Genomic DNA, 17,009 nt, shown 5'->3' with positions numbered 1-17,009 from the left:
AAGTTACTCGAGAGGTTTCATAGCTAGCTAATACGCATGCTCAGCCCGGAACGCACTGGCTCCGTTGTATACAGGACGTTGCATGACCTACAACGCATGCGTAGAAGGAATCGGGAAATACTGCGTTGCTGACAAAGTGTGATTGGGATACATAGGTGGCGTATAGTGTCTGCTGCTGGGTCACGGCGCATGCGTGGTTGTGCATGTTAGTTTGTAACCAAAGTAGAATGGGGATTGCCGCTTGTCATTAGATGTGGGAAGAGTTTGGGTGACTTGTAGCTGTGGAATGACGTTAAAGGTATCCACATGGGATGACAGAGCGTGCAGGTGCCAGTACAGAAGCTCATGGAAGCTGACATAATGTAGGTACTGTGTACATAGTCTGATCTATGCTGGGGTATGGCTGGGAGTACTTATTGTTCAGGGAAGGAGGACCCTGACTCGTGGAAAATATGATTTCATTTTATAACATCAGCAATAATGCAAACAATAGTTATGTATGACAATCCAATATAAGCTTACTTACAAAAAATATCATTTTATGTTTATGTTTTACCTGCATGTCTGCTGACTATCTCTTTCCACAACTTTCCAGATTCCCTGCATGCTTGACAGCTTCTTCCCAATTTATAAGGACTACATATCCCATGGTTCCTTGCTATTTTCAATCAGTGATTCCTGTACTGGCTCCACCTCCTGAAATTCCTATTGGTATCTCTGTAGTTTAAAAGTCAGGTGTCAGAATCGGCGACCCGTCAGATTTGGTAATGGAAGTGATGTTCCGTCGCCGCCATCTTGGTACACCACGCACTTATCTGTAGTAAGCCTACAGACAGAGGGAGGCAAGCGGACATCTTTTTACACCCACTGAAGTCTTGCATTTCACACAAATTTTTACCGATAAACTGAGCTTATATACTAAAATACAGTATTTAGACATCCGTGACACTGTTTTGATGCTAAATTTGAAAAGCAGCGGCAAGCCTGTTGATCTGACAGGTTTTCTGATCAGACAGAACACCGCTGCTTTTACAATTCAACATCAAAACAGTCTGACAGATTAAAAAATACTGTATTTCAGTTTTATTTTATTATGTTTACAATTCTACTTTTAAATATATTTATTATTATTTTTTCCTTTTCTTTATTATTATTATTTTTTGTATTAACGCTGTTGGGGGGGGGGCTTTGGTGAGATATCAGGGGTCTAAACAGAGAAAGGGACTATTTACACAGATTCCCCAGTCCATTTCTCTGCAGCCTCAGCTGCACTAAAGATGAATGGACATCTTTAGAGGCTCCTTTCCATTCATAAACTGAGCATCGTAAACATAGTTTACGATGCTCAGTTATGAATGGATAGTCAGTAATCACTGACTCTGCATTCAGAAAAGAAAGGAGCCGGAAAATTACAGATTTACCGGCTCCTTCCTCCACTCCCCATCCTGGCAGATCTGGGGCAGGGGGGAGCGGAGGAGGACACGGAGGGGGAGCGGAGGGGGACCATAGGACGATCAGTGTGGCGGTGGGGGCTGTTACAAGCACCAATCTTTCTGTATAGATTTAAATAAAGCAGTTGAAAGCTGCAGAAGGGAGAGGAGGAGAAGCTGCTGTCAGCTGCTTTATTGAAATCTATTCAGGGAGATTGGTGCTTGTGACGACCCCCACTGCCACACCGTTTATCCCCTGACTGCCCAGGTATCGGATTAGGCATCAGAGCATTTGCACGAGTACAAGTACTCGTGCAAATGCTTGGTATTGGCACCGATACTAGTATCGGTGCAACCTTAGAGCTGACCGCTGTCTCTAAAAAAAGGGTACTGAGAAGTTGCCTGCAGCTGCAGGCATTATCCTGGTATAAGCACCTGATGTCCAGCAACGTACAGATATGTCGCTGGTCCAGAAGTGGTATAACCAAAGACAAACTTTTATGCAGCTCTGTATTCATTAGGTGCTAGTCTAAGTACCTGGATGTTACTTTCTTTGATACGTTCATAGATAAGGAATTGGAACGGCCGCAGAAGTCCTTTGTGGTCCCTCAGGGCATGGCGGTCCGTTATCCTTTTGAGGAGAACCTTTTGAAAAAATGGTCCTCTACTCCGGTCGTGGACCCCCCCGGTCTCTCGGCTAAATAAAGTAACCACTCTCCCGGTAGAAGGGACCCCTGCCTTTAAGGACCCTACTGATAGGAGGTCCGAAGCGGTGACCCGTTCCATGTTCACCATGTTGGGGTCTAGGTTGCGGCCTATCTTGGCTGTAAGGAAGAAAAGAACATCCTGGACTGCCGCAATCTGTAGAAGCAAATTTTATTTGAGAAAAGCCAAAGGATAAAATCCAAAAAATATAATCTAAAAAATCATCCAAAAACAGTCACAAGCAAATGGTGGCCATACAGGGACAAATAGGCTAACGCGTTTTAACATCAGAGTTTGATGCTTACTCATAGCTCTATCTATCTTGGCTGCAACTTTGGTGTCTCAGACACTTACTGAATGGGCAAAGATTTTGTGTAGGAGCATCAGCTTCCCCCTGGGTGTGTGACGCTGGCTGACCAGTTGGTACAGGGCCTTGTGTATGTCTGTGATTCCACTCTGGATGCGACTCCCCTGATCTCCAGAGCCTCTGTATCTGCGGTGGTATTACGGCACCTGATTTGGCTGAAAAACTGGTCCGCTGACCAAGCTTCCAAGAAAGTTTTGGCTTATTTACCCTTCAAAGGTTGGAGGCTTCTTGGTACTTCGCTGGTACTTCATTAAGGATGTCACTGGAGGTAAGAGCACTCTTCTCCCTCAGTCCACCAAGGGGAAGGAGCTGCGTCATAAGTCGGGGCCCTCCTATTCCACGCAGAAGCGGTATTTTTGTCAGTCAGGGTCAGGCGGCAGATCCTCCCAAAAAAAAATGTAAGCGTCGCCTATGGAGATTTTTAAGTACCGAAGTTTGGCGCCATTCCATGAGTGCGTGCAATATTTAAGTGTGACATGTTGGGTATCTATTTACTCGACGTAACATCATCTTTCACATTATACAAAAAAATTGGGCTAACTTTACTTGTTTGTTATTTTTTAATCCATGAAACCGTTTTTTTTCCCCAAAAAAGGCATTTGAACAATTATTGCGCAAATATCGTGCGAGAAAAAAAGTTGCAATGTCCGCCATTTTATTCCCTAGGGTGTCTGCTAAAAATATATATATAATGTTTGGGGGTTCTGATAAATTTTCTAGGGAAAATTGTGATTTTTACATGAAGGAGAAAAGTGCCAAAATAGGCCCGGATGTCAAGTGGTTAAAATAGATTTACGTTTTTAGTTGTAACATGACAAAATGTGAAAAATTTCAAGGGGTATGAATACTTTCTCAAGGCACTGTAACTACCTTGTGTCTTGTTGCTGTGCTCCCCTGTGTCAGTGAGCCTCAGCCACAGAGAAGAGGAAGGAGCGCCAACAACAGCTGAGCCATAAGAGCCTATGAGTGATATAAAACAGGAAAAAATCTGCGCCAGGTCAAGTAAAAAAATAAAAAGTGAGCAGCCACTTAACCAACTATGATACCAGCTGTGAACAATCAATATAAATAAGAAGCTGTACTAAATCTTGAATAATGCAATCCTGAATAATCATATGGCATGAAAACAATTAAACATGCAGTGAATAAAATATACATATACAAAAATAACATAAAAAAATCAATCATATGAACGTGATATAATGAAATAGTTGCAAAATCCAGTGTTAGTTGAACATGAAAAAATAATTTTCAATGATAAACGAGAGTGTCGATAAAGTGCAAAAAGGTGTATGTAACGTTGATTGATGAAATCCACCACCAAGCACCAACAATTAGCATACGCTTCATACCAGATAGCGTGGACCATGAATTATAATGGTCATAAAAGCACAAAATAACTTGCCATCTGAAATAGGCAGTGACTGCTTAGCAGCAGCTCCAAATGGATCAGGAATAAAGACGCATAGTGAAGCCTGCTAACATTTAAGTCATTTTATTTAAAATATGTAAGGGCCCTTTCACACAGAGCGGATCCGTATTGATCCGCCCAGTGTGTGTCCGTCTGCTCAGCGGGGATCATCCGTTAATCCCCGCTGAGCTGTCGGCGGACAGAGCGGTCCCCGCACACTGTGCAGAGACCGCCCTGTCTCTCCTCCGCTCTCCCCTATGGGGAATCGGATGAATACGGACCGTGTGTCCGTATTCATCTGATCCGTTCCGCCAGACGGAAGAAAACTAGGGTTTTCTTCCGTCTGAAAAAGCAGATGTTTGCGGACGTTAGCGGATGCTCGAACGTCAGATACCGTGCTCCATCGAAATAAATAGTAACGCATAGTCTGCGGTAATTGGTTAAGCTAGTGAGACAAGGGATTATATGCAAATGGATCTAGCGCAGCTATACACATTGTACAAAATTGGGTGTGCAAAAGACGCCGCTTCATCTAGTGGTTAGTATCCATATGAGCAAATAGAATGTATTTGTAAGAAAAAATCCTATGCAAAGAATCATACATAAGTGTACAAAAGGCGCTGCTCCATCTAGTGGTTAGAAACCATATGACAAAATGAGTGAAGTCAGTGCTCCCGCAATTCCCAGCAACTGTCAAGCACTGCCTGACATGGGAGTGCCAGAGCTGCGGGGGATCACATGACCAGACTGAAAAAAGGTAAGTGTACAGATCTTTGTTACACAGGGTAGGTAGCAGGAGGGGGAGAGGACACTTAAGAATAGTTAGCATTAGGCACGCATTCCACTTTAATGTCAGGCATTGTAATGTTCTTTTTAAAGGCTTTTTGTATATTTTCTTTACTGAGTAGCTTTTAAAGTACAACTACCTAAGTGTGAACTCTTGTCAGAATCTTTGATGCCAGTCCTGCACACCCATGACACAATTTACTTTCAATCATAAGGAGAGTTTGTACATTGGCAGTTGTCAGAGCTTTCCCTATTCAAGAAGGCAGGGGTTGACACATTTGCTTGGAATCTAGGAGCCAGCTAAAAAAGTTAGGAGCCAGAAAACTCGCCCCGTCGCGACGAGCTTGCGCGCAGAAGCAAACACATACGTGAGCAGCGACCGCATATGTAAACGGTGTTCAAACCACACATGTAAGGTATCGCCGCGATTGGTAGAGCGAGAGCAATAATTCTAGCCCTAGACCTCCTCTGTAACTCAAAACATGCAACCTGTAGAGTTTTTTAAACGTCGCCTATGGAGATTTTAAAGGGTAAAAGTTTGACGCCATTCCACGAGCGGACGTAATTTTGAAGCGTGACATGTTGGGTATCAATTTACTCAGCGTAACATTATCTTTCATACTATTAAAAAAAATGGGGATAATTTTACTGTTGTCTCATTTTTTAATTAAAAAAAGTATAATTTTTTCCCCAAAAAAGTGCGCTTGCAAGACCGCTGCGCAAATACGGCATGACAGAAAGTATTGCAACGATCGCCATTTTATTCTCTAGGGTGTTAGGATAAAAAATAGATATAATGTTTGGGGGTTCTAATTAGAGGGAAGAAGATGGCAGTGAAAATAGTGAAAAATTACATTAGAATTGCTGTTTAACTTGTAATGCTTAACTTGTAATACCAACGGCCACCACCAGATGGCGCCAGCTTACACATCTGGTGGTAATAACTTGTAATACCAACGGCTCACCACCAGATGGTGCCAGCTCACAAAAAAAAAATTTTTTTTTTTTTTTTTTTGCCCCCCCTTCCAAGCCAAGTCGCCAGGACCCTATTTCTAGTCGCCATGGCGACCTGGCGCCCGGGATTTGTCGACCCCTGCAAGAAGGTATTATGACAGTGCAGTAACACGGTGTACAAAGTCAATAGCTGCAGTAGCGGTTGTAAACTTGTTCCTGCTTACTTCTGCTGGCTCTGGGGTAGGGCTGTCTAATCAGCCACTGTCCACCCCCTCCCCTGCTCCTCCAGGGAACCCAGGACCACAAAAAGCTGTCATGTTGGCACACAAGAGGAGATTGCCTTCTGCATAATATGGACCAGGCCTTGCCTACCTTTTAGCACTTTCGGGTTCAGAGCAAAGCTCTCACATTGAGGCCCCTTTACACAAGAACCCTCCTGGACCAATCTTCTGCTGTATGGGATTAGAATGGAAACAGATGTCACAATTTTTCCTCCAACTTGTAATGGAAGAAAATAGACCAGAGTGAGCATATATAATCAGAAACCCGATCGATTACTTCCAGTTACTCTTAGGGATAATTGTTGTCCATTTTTTTAATCTGTGTAATCATGATTCAGAAATGGACTACCAAAATGGCCTAACTGGTAGTGTTGGAGCTTGCCTGCTCTTTCTGGCAACCATACATCTGGGTTGAACATATATTGTGATGTGCTTCCTTATTGGCCAATAGGAATATGTGGGAGGTAGGAGGGGGTAAAAAAAAAAAAAAAAAAAAAGCTTTAGCCGTGTGAACTTTTTTTACCTGATGAGAAAGACTTGTTTGTATTCAAAGAGGGCATTGACGCTGAACATTGCTGGTGATTGTATATCTGAGCAGCTTGTTCTTGTAGTTAAAATCAAAGTCGTGAAGCCGTGCTGGATAGAGATGAGAGTTATAACCTCTGTGATATTGCGCGGTCATACAACACTGTACCCAAATGAAATTTTTATCATTTTTTTTTACAAAGCTTTCTTTTGTTTTTATCTTTTGCTAAACTAACAAAAAAAATAAAAACATTGAAAAAATTTTTTTTTTTCTTAGTTTCTGTTATAAATGTTTACAAATAAGCGATTTTTCATCTTCACTAATGGGCACTGATGAGGCTACACTGATAGGCGTCACTGTTAATCTGCACTGATGGGGCTTCACTGATAATTAGTGTATATAATGCACTGACAGGTTAACGACTCACCTTTCCTCACACAGACACAGCGGGGGACTGCTGATAACTGGCAAATCTATTTACATGTGACCAGCTGCGATTGGACACAGCTTATCACATGGTAAAGGACCGCTGTGATTGGCCCTTTACCTCTGGATGCGCAGAGTTTTGGGAGTAGGTCCATAGATGCTATCCCAGAACTGAAAGCCTGTGCTTTTTTTGGCTATAGTGCGAGCAGGAAGAGGTTAATGAAAAAGAGTCCTTCAGTGTCTAAATACCTGTTTTCCCCTCTTTTGCATTACTAAAGTTCTAGATCAGCCTTTTTTAACCTGGGTGCCCAAGCATGCCTTAAAAAAATGCCTTAAAACTTGCTGAAATATGTATACAAGCCAGTGAATTGATGAAGCCTGCCTTTTATTGAAAATGTTTTCATTGTGCACCATGACATCCTTCCAGCCGCCAGCATCCTAACAACCAATGACGTTGGGTGCCTGCACTGCATCCTTGTTTGCCCATCCTCAGCCCCTCTCCATCACCACTGGGGCCACAGCTGAGTGAGGGAGAAAATTGAGGGGAAGGAAAAATGCTGGAATATTAATACCATTATGCAAAGTTATATTTGCTTTGGAAGAATTAATTCTAAAATTGGGTGTTCTACATGTGTGGATGTTGCTGCGTTGTGTAACATTTTAGAATGGGGTGCCTTGATTGAAAAAACACTGTTCTGTGTTCAATGTTCTTTACAGCTATACAGTGATACCCCGGTTCACAAACCCCTCTGTTTGCAAAAATTAGCTTTGGTTCACGAACACAAGCCGTGGCCATCTTCCCTGCTCTGACACATTCATAATTCATAGTGCAAGATGAGAGTCTTAGGCGGACCTGTCCACTAAGATAGGGATTTTTACCCCCTGACTACCATGAGGGTGGGCTCACTTCATTGGGAATCATGGAAAAACAGTTCATCTGAATACTACAAATTTATCATGCCCTCAGATGATCTTTTCCTGGCTGCACAGTGCGGTTTTCTGGCCCCTAGATTAGTCATATAAATTGGGGTTAGGGATTGTTTCTAACAAGGATTAAAGAGGAACTATCGTTTTTTTTTTTCTTTTTAGATGTACAGATGAAAGAGGTCAGCTTAATGTAAAAGATCGTTTGTAATATATGTTTAAAATCCCCTTTTTTTTTTTTTTTTTTTTTTATTTCATAATTTTACTGTATATATAAACAAAAAAAAAAGTTCAGAATGGATTAACCTGATTTACATTGAACCCTATGGGAAAATTTGCCTCAGTTCACAACCAATTTGGTTTGCCACCAGAGTCGTTTCACAAATGTTCGTGAATCGAGGTACCACTGAATATTGTTTGGCATCTGTTCACCAGGTGAGGGCAGCAAAAGCACTTGCAACCTATATTGCTTAAGAGTAGCAGTAATCAATGTGTTTGGTTTTCTAGGCATAGCTGGACAATATGAGCAATTTCTAAGAATAAGGATGGTGATACACGACACAGTTTATGTAAGAAATGCAACCAATTAATGCATTGTTCATGATAATCGAGCAAATGCAGCAGTAAAAAGAAAGGGCCAGATTCTGATACATTTACGTTGCTCCACGGCAGCGTAACGAATCCCATTTACGTTACACCGCCGCAGGTTTACAGCGTAAGTGCCTGATTCACAAAGCTCTTACCTGTAAACTTGAGGCGGTGTAACGCAAATTTGCTCGGCGCAAGCCTGCCTAATTCAAATGGGGCAGGCACCATTTAAATTAGGCGCTTTCCCGCGCCGAACGTACTGCGCATGCTCCGTCGGGAAAATTACCCGACGTGCATTGCGCTAAATGACGTCGCACGGACGTCATTTGTTTAGACGTTAACGTAAATGGCGTCCAGCGGCATTCATGGACGACTTACGCAAACAACGTGATTTTTTAAATTTCGACGCGGGAACGACGGCCATACTTAACATGGCTTAGAACACCTATGGCTACGCGAATCTTGACGGAAACGACGTAAAGTTAGAGCGACGGGTAACGCGGACGTTCGTGGATCGCCGTAACTCGTCATTTGCATATTCTACTCCGACCGCAATGGCCTCGCCACCTAGCGGCCGGCCTAGAATTGCATCCTAAGATCCGACAGTGTAAGTCAATTACACCTGTCGGATCTTAGGGCTAGCTATGCGTAACTGATTCTATGAATCAGCCGCATAGTTAGGACGGGCGGATCACAGAGATACGACGGCGTATCAGGAGATACGCCGTCGTATCTCTTTTGTGAATCTGGCCCAAAATGCCTTAAAGTGGAGGTTCCACCTATCTAACAACTTAACCTTAAACAAAAGGGCACAGTTAGCCTAAAAACCGTTCGCCAAACAAAATTTTTTTAAACGTTTGTTTACCTTTCTTTATGGTCTGTGAAGCAGGCACTTCCTGGTCTGTCTGAGTGGGGCTGGGCGTGTCTATTTCTTTCCAGCATAGGGCTTCAGAATGCCAGGAGCTAAGATGGAAACGTCCATCGCTGTATTTTATAAAGTTTACTTTCTGATGAATTAAGAATGCTGGCGCCTAGATTCCTGGGACGGGTGAGTACATTATTGTACATGTACCAAGCGGGAGAAAGGATTTTTAAAAAAATAATGAATTTCGGGGGAACCACCCCTTTAATACCTTGCTACCTTAAAAAGAGAGCTGCTAATAACACACCTCAGCCCTTGTAGATTATATATCTTAAAGTGGAGTTCCACCCATAAATATAACATTACATCAGTAGTTTTAAAAAAATGTCATTAGTCCTTTACGAAATGTTTTTTTTCTTTTAGATGCCTTCAAAGTGTTGTTGCTAGGCAGAATAGTTAAGCACCTAGGTGCAGGAAGTGGGAAGATTAATGCTTCCTAACCTACACCACACAGACTCCTGGGAATGTAGTGGGTGTAACTTTCCAGGAGTCTGTGCATTCCCCAGTCTCAAAGAATCATGTGACTTGGACAGCACAGGTTGATCTGACACCGCTTGTGCAGCACTGAGCATGTGCGAGATTTGCAAGGCTGAAATTCAGGAAGTCATACAGTCTGGCTTCATGATGCCCACACTTAAGATGGCCCCAGTCAATTTCTATTTTATAAACGATCTAAATGCTGTAACAACCTAACAAAACGGACCTTAGTTTACAGACTAACTTTACTAGAATACATTAAGCTTGTGTATTACAGGGGTATTTATATATAAAAAGTGAAATTGTGGCCGGAACTCCGCTTTAACAATACAATCAGCGCTTTCTCTCTCCCTCAGTGAAACCTCAAGGGCTAATAGTTTCAGATCTCAAACTAAAAAATCCCCCAGTTCTCCAGTCCAAAATTCTAATAGCTCTTCTCATTAGCATCAATCTATAATAAAATCCACTGTATGAAGCTTACACTGATCAGCCATAACTTTATGACCATCCACCTAATGTTGAGTAGGTCCACCTTTTGCTGTCAAAACAGATCTGACCCCTTGAGGCATGGATGCCAGTAGATCTCTGAAGGTACGCTGCGGTATCTGGCACCTCAAAATCTTAATGACTTAGGCCCCTTTCACACTGGGGCGGGAGGCGCGGTGGCGGTATAGCGCCGCTAAATACCGACGGAATTGACGCAGGATTCGGCCGCTAGCGGTGCGGTATTAACCCCCCGCTAGCGGCCGATAAAGGGTTAATACCGCCCGCAATGCGCCTCTGCTCCTCTCACCGCTCCAAAGATGCTTCTTGCAGGAGATTTTTTTCTCTCCTGCCAGCGCATCGCCCCTCTGGCTTTCACATTGAGAAGGCTGGGCAGGAGTTTTTCAGGCGGTATTTAGGCGCTATTTTTACCGCTGTACCACCTGAAAAACGCCTTAGTGTGAAAGGGGCCTTAGAGAGGATCTGCAAAGAGGAGTGGGACAAAATCCCTTCTGAGGTGTGAAAACCCCGGTGGCCAACTAAAAGAAACGTCTGACCTCTGTGGTTGCCAAGAAGGGTTTTGTCACAAGTACTAACTCATGTTTTGCGAAGGGGTCAGTTACTTATTTCACTCATTAAAATGCAAATCAATTTATAACTTTTTTCTAAGTGTGTTTTTCAGTTTTTTTTGTTGTTATTCTGTCTCTCACTGTTAAAATAAACCTACCATTACAATTATAGACTGATTATTTCTTTGTCCGTGGGCAAACGTACAAAATCAGCAGGGGATCAAATCCTTTTTTTCCCCTCACTGTAATCATGTACAGTGCCTTGAAAAAGTATTTATACCCCTTGAAATTTTGCCATGTTACAACCAAAACATAAATGTGTTTTTCTTGGGATTTTATGTGGTAGACCAACACAAAGTGGCACATAATTGTGAAGTGGAAGGAAAACGGTAAATGGTTTTCCAATTTTTTTACAAATAAATATCTAAAAAGTGTGATGTGCATTTGTATTCATCCCCCTTTACTCTGATACCCCTAACTAAAATCTAGTGGATCCAATTGCCTTTGGAAGTTACCTAATTAGTAAATCTCAGTATAAATACAGCTGCTCTGTGAAGCCCTCAGAGGTTTGTTAGAGAACCTTAGTGAACAAACCGCACCATGAAGGTCAAGGAACACACCAGACAGGTCAGGGATAAAGTTGTGGAGACGTTTAAAGCAGGGTTAGGTTATAAAAAAAAATATCCCAAGCTTTGAAGGTCTCAAGGAACACTGTTCAATCCATCATCTGAAAATAGAAAAAGTATGGCACAACTGAAAACCTACCAAGACACCTCCGTCCACCTAAACTGACAGGCCAGGCAAGGAGAGCATTAATGAGAGAAGTAGCCAAGAGGCCCATGGTAACTCTGGAGGAGCTGCAGAGATCCACAACTCAGGTGGGAGAATCTGTCCACAGGACAACTATTAGTCGTGCACTCCACAAATCTGGCTGTTATGGAAGAGTAGCAAGAAGTAAGCCAAAAGAAGTCCCGTTTGCAGTTTGCGAGAAGCCATGTGGGGGACACAGCAAACGTGGAAGAATGTGCTGTGATCAGATAAGACCAAAATTGAAATTTTTGGCTTAAAAGCAAAATGCTGTGTGGCGGAAAACAAACACTGCACATCACCCTAAACACCAAACTCACCGTGAAACATGGTGGTGCTGTGGGGAAACTTTTCTTCAGCAGGGGCAGGGAAGTTGGTCAGAGTTGATGGGAGGATGGAGCCAAATACAGGGCAATCTTAGGGAAAAAAAATTTAAGCCTCGTACACACGATCGGATTATCCAACGGGAATTGTGTTATGATAGGCTGTTGTCGGAAAATCCGACCGTTTGTACGCTTCATCGGACAATTGTTGGATTTTTTACTGACAAATGTGGGATAGCATGCTTTAAAAACTCCAAAGTACAAACACGCATGCTCAGAAGCAATGCTCACATTAGCAGAAGTTGCCCAAAGGGTGGCGCTAAAGAGATGAAAAAACTCATAGTTTCGTGTTTTTTGGCCGACAATTCTTTGTCGTTTGTACGTAAGACAAGTTCCTGGCCAAACCCTTTGGACAAAATTCCTACGCTTTGTCTGCAGAAAATCCGATTGTCTGTATGAGGCTTTAGAATGGCCCAGTCAAAGTCCAGACCTAAATCCAATTGAGAATCTGTGGCAAGACTTGAAAACTGCTGTTCACAGACGTTCTCCATCCAATCTGACAGAACTTGAGGTATTTTGCAAAGAAAAATGGGCAAAAATGTCCCTCTCTAGATGTGCAAAGCTGGTAGAGACATCCCCCCAAAAGACTTGCAGCTATAATTGTAGTGAAAAGGGGCTCTACAAAGTATTGACTCAGGAGGGCTGAATACAAATGTACTTCACACTTTTCACTTATTTGTAAAAAAAAAAAATTGAAAATAATTTTCATTTTCCTTCCACTTAACATTTATGTGTCACTTTGTGTTGGTCTATCACATACAATCCCAATAAAATACATTTACGTTTTTGGTTGTAACATGAAAAAATGTGGAAAATTTCAAATGGTATGAATACTTTTTCAAGGCACTTTATAACCAACACAACACTTCTAGAAAACAGCAGCAGATGTAATTACCAACAATGTAATTGTTCTATTTTTTTGCAGTTGTATCGTCAGTTGCACATGCTTTGGAAGAAGGTTAAGTTGGCAAAGGGACTGTATGTTTTTCAGATATTGCTCAAGTAAGTATTTCAGAGAAAAATGTTCAGAAAATATATTTGGTATGATTACTCATTATTGAACAATAGGATAAAGTAAAGGAGATGCTCTGTAGTCACAACACTTTTTTCCCAGAGTGACAAAGAAGCGCTTGAATATACACAGTACAGTGAAGGAGCTCTGTCAAACTAGGACAGGAAATGTGTTACTGGCAGGATCATTGGGTCAAAATAAAGAAATAAAAGCCTAAACAATGCAACCACCACATTCAATGACTGGTAAGCTGCCCAATATTACATTTTTGTTCTTGGTTTAGATGCACTTCAAACTTCATAGCTACGAGACCTAAAAGGGGTTGTAAAGGTTTGTTTTTTATTTTCTAAATAGGTTCCTTTTAAGCTAGTTCATTGTTGGTTTACTTACCTTTTCCTTCGATTTCCCTTCTAAAAATTTTTTTTCTTTGTCTGAATTTCTCACTTCCTGTTCCTCCTCAGTAAGCTGTTCTGGCTGACTAACCTCCAGCCAGAACATGGGGGCAAGCTTACTGAGGAGAAACAGGAAGTGAGAAATTCAGACAAAGAAAAAAAACATTTAGAAGTGCACCAACAATGCACTAGCTTAACCACTTAACCCCCGGACCATATTGCTGGTCAAAGATCAGAGCACTTTTTGCGATTTGGCACTGCGTCGCTTTAACTGACAATTGCGCGGCTGTGCGACGTGGCTCCCAAACAAAATTGGCGTTCTTTTTTCCCCACAAATAGAGCTTTCTTTGGTGGTATTTGATCACCTCTGCGGTTTTTAGTTTTTGCGCTATAAACAAAAATAGAGAGACAATTTTGAAAAAAAATTATATTTTTTACTTTTTACTATAATAAATATCCCCCAAAAATATATATAAAAAAAAAAATTTCCTCAGTTTAGGCCCATACGTATTCTTCTACATATTTTTCGTAAAAAAAATCGCAATAAGCGTTTATTGATTGGTTTGCGCAAAAGTTATAGCGTTTACAAAATAGGGGGTAGTTTTATGGCATTTTTTTCTAGTAATGGCGGTGATCAGCGTTTTTTTTTTTTTCGGTACTGCGACATTATGGTGGACACTTCGGACACTTTTGACACATTTTTGGGACCATTGGCATTTTTATAGCGATTAGTGCTATAAAAATGCATTGATTACTATACAAATGCCACTGGCAGGGAAGGGGTTAACACTAGGGGGCGGGGAAGGGGTTAAGTATGTTCCCTGGGTGTGTTCTAACTGTAGGGGGGGTGGACTCACTAGGAGAAATGACTGATCGCTGTTCATACATTGTAGACGGTCAGGCATTTCTCCCCTGACAGGACCGGGAGCTGTGTGTTTACACACACAGCTCCCGTTCCCCGCTCTGTAACGAGCAATCGCGGGTGCCCGGCGGTGATCGTGACCACCGGGCACGCGCACGGGAGTCAGGCGCGAGCGGACCGCTTCTCCTGCCGACGTAGAGCTACGGGGTCTCGCGCAGGAGAGCCGACCTGCCGCCGTAGAATTGCGGCGGCTGGTCGGCAACCAGTTTAAGGAACCTATTTAGAATATAAAAAACAAACCTTTACCTGACCTGAACCATAACTCGCTATAACATTTTATTTTAAATCCCAACTCTAGGGTTACTGAATTGTGAAATACTTTTTTAGTTTTGAATATTGATTAAAGGTGCGATCAAGTGACCATCACAATCCTTTATCCCCTTTATCCAGCACCAGATTTTGTATGGGTTACACATCATATCACTGTGTTGTGTATTTCTGCTATTAGACTACGTTTCCTAGCATATAATATGGTTTCCTTGCTGATGGAGACTAGTTATTAGAGTGTGGTATTGGATGGATTCCACTGAGCTGCGCATCATTAGCAGAAATTCCCACTATGAGCGTAGGTGTTTACTGCTGACATCACAAGTGCTCCTAAAGGCCAGGACTCCATGGGAAGCAGTTGAGAGAAGTTGGATGTTGATAAACTAGAAAATAGTGTAACGGGTAAAGTGATTGTTGGCACTCCTGGTTCCTCCTTCACGCTTAGTGCCCACCATAGCAAGCAGCCTGCTGTTGGGGCACTCGTGTTGGTTCACTCCCGAGCTGGCTTTATATGTTGATTAAGTGTGGCTTGGCTCCACCCCCTGCTCACTCCTTACTGGCTGTAATTAACAGTAGTAGGAGCCAATGGCTCCCACTGCTGTCTCTGAGCCTTTGAGGAGGTAGAGAGCTGCTGGTCTTGTGCACTTGCTTGATTGAGATCAGGCTCAGGTAGGTTTAAGGGGGACTGGGGGAGTAAGCTGCACTTAGATGGGCTTTTTTTTACATGAATGCATTAAGGTACAAAACATTCAGCCTTTATAACCACTTTAATGAGCAATCAGGGAGCCAATAGCAATGCAGCAGTGTGGAAAGTCTGCAGTCAGCAGCAACTGTGAGACAAATAAGTTGGCTAATTTTATAGAGAGGCAGAGAGAGTCTCTTTTCAATATTCTTTTATCAGCTAAATCATTTTGTTATGACTTTTTTTTTCTTTTTAAGAATGCCAGTGTGTATGGTAAGAGGATGTAACACATCATCCAGAAACAAGACAGATGACATAATGCTGCACTCGTTTCCCCCAGACAAAGACAGTGTAAAGTAATGGCTGACACAAATGAAACAAACTTTTGATGACTTGGAAGGATTTGCAGAAAAAATTGTTAGCAGCACACGAGGAACTTATAGAATCTGTTCTCTGCACTTTACTCCTGATATGTATGAACTTAGAGGATTTCTACCCTTTTTGAAAAAAAAAAGATGCTATTCCCACTATATTTCCAGACTGTCCGCCAATGCAATATTCAGCAAAAAATAGCAGAAAGCATATTGCTGGTCTATTGCCCAAGCAATGCATAGCTACAGGAATGTTTCATCCTGAAGATGTAATGTCATATCCATTGCAAGGTTTCCCGGAGTTTCCTCTAGAACTTGGCATACAGATGCCAACACCTTCCTCTGAAGCACTCTCAGCACTACAAAAATCAGAACCAACATTTCCACGGAAAAGAAAATACAGACCACGAGCTATAAGAACTATTGGAACTATGATTGGGTTCTTTCCCGGACAGGTACATAAGTCTACTCAATGCAATATACCAGTGCGAACTAAGCATAAGAGTTTTCAAATACAAATAAGACCAACTCGCAGATCAGTTGGAATACAATGCGATATCAGTAGTTCAACCTGGTTTACAAATACAAACAACAGTTCCTGGAACACTGAGTAAAAAAACAGTGTATGACCTTCACTGTCCAAAAAACAAATGTCTGCTAGTTTGTAGATCAGTAGCTTCTAAACAGTTTTTAACTTTTTAGCCTCAGACAACCACTTTTGTACCATGCAATCCAGTGCCAGCAAACACACTGCATTTGCGACCTGCACTTAGGCATTGTTAATATTGCACTGACACCCACTGAAGATTGTAAAGGCAGTGCGATTTAAATGCGGTAAGGGAAAGGCACACAGATCGTGGGGTTTCCTGCATTTCATTAGTGTAAACCTAGGCTTAAAGTTTAAAGCGGGGGTTCACCCAAAAATAAATTTTTAACATTACATTCAGCCGAGTTGTCCTAATGACAATCGGCTGTGTTTTTTTTTTTTTTTTTCCCGTACATACCGACTTTCACCGCCGCTTCCGGGTATGTTGTCTTCGGGACTGGGCGTTTCTATCTGATTGACAGGCTTCCGACCGTCGCATACAGCGCGTCACAGGTTGCCGAAAGAAGCCGAACGTCGGTGCGGCTCTATACGGCGCCTGCGCACCGACGTTCGGCTTCTTTCGGCAACTCGTGACGCGTAGTATGCGACGGTCGGAAGCCTGTCAATCAGATAGGAACGCCCAGTCCCGCACAAGACATACACGGAAGCGGTGGTGAAAGTCGGTATGTACGAAAAAAAATAAAAAAAACTGCCGATTGTCATTGTAATTGATTGTAA

The 17,009-nt window shown here is 42.2% G+C and overlaps 1 long non-coding RNA gene across 1 annotated transcript; it reads left to right on the top strand.

Moving 5' to 3' along the window:
* The first annotated feature begins 136 nt into the window (after nt 1-136).
* On the top strand, nt 137-16,629 carry LOC120927013. Its single transcript, XR_005747019.1, has 3 exons — nt 137-362; nt 12,965-13,041; nt 15,572-16,629. It is a non-coding gene; the product is annotated as an uncharacterized LOC120927013 (long non-coding RNA).
* The last annotated feature ends 380 nt before the right edge of the window (nt 16,630-17,009 follow it).

Source organism: Rana temporaria, chromosome 2 (genome assembly GCF_905171775.1).
Source record: "Rana temporaria chromosome 2, aRanTem1.1, whole genome shotgun sequence".
NCBI lineage: Eukaryota > Metazoa > Chordata > Amphibia > Anura > Ranidae > Rana > Rana temporaria.
Note: the sequence above shows the minus strand (reverse complement) of the source record. Positions and strands in the feature narration are given on the sequence as shown.